Genomic DNA, 350 nt, shown 5'->3' on the forward strand with positions numbered 1-350 from the left:
TGTGTCTGTGTGTGTGTGTGTGTGTGTGTGTGTGTGTGTGTGTGCGCGTGTAACTGAACGGCTGGTGGGATGGGAGGGTCCCGAGAAGGTAGACACTGTGGAAATACAAAGCACACACTCCCATACGGAGCGATGACTCTGTGACTCCCTGTACTTGCTGTCTACCGCCACAGAGGAGGGGCTCATTTTTGTTGTGCCTTCACGCAAACTGGGTGGAGGGGTTGGGGGCGCGATGCAGTCGGATGGACATCTTTTTGGATCAGCATGAACTTTTTAATGTAAAACTCAAGTGACTCTTGTCTTTTCTCCTGCTAGGATAATCTCCTCTATATTCTATATATGTATACTGT

Source organism: Protomyctophum bolini (assembly GCF_963924005.1).
Source record: "Protomyctophum bolini genome assembly, chromosome: 11".
In the NCBI taxonomy this organism is placed as follows: domain Eukaryota; kingdom Metazoa; phylum Chordata; class Actinopteri; order Myctophiformes; family Myctophidae; genus Protomyctophum; species Protomyctophum bolini.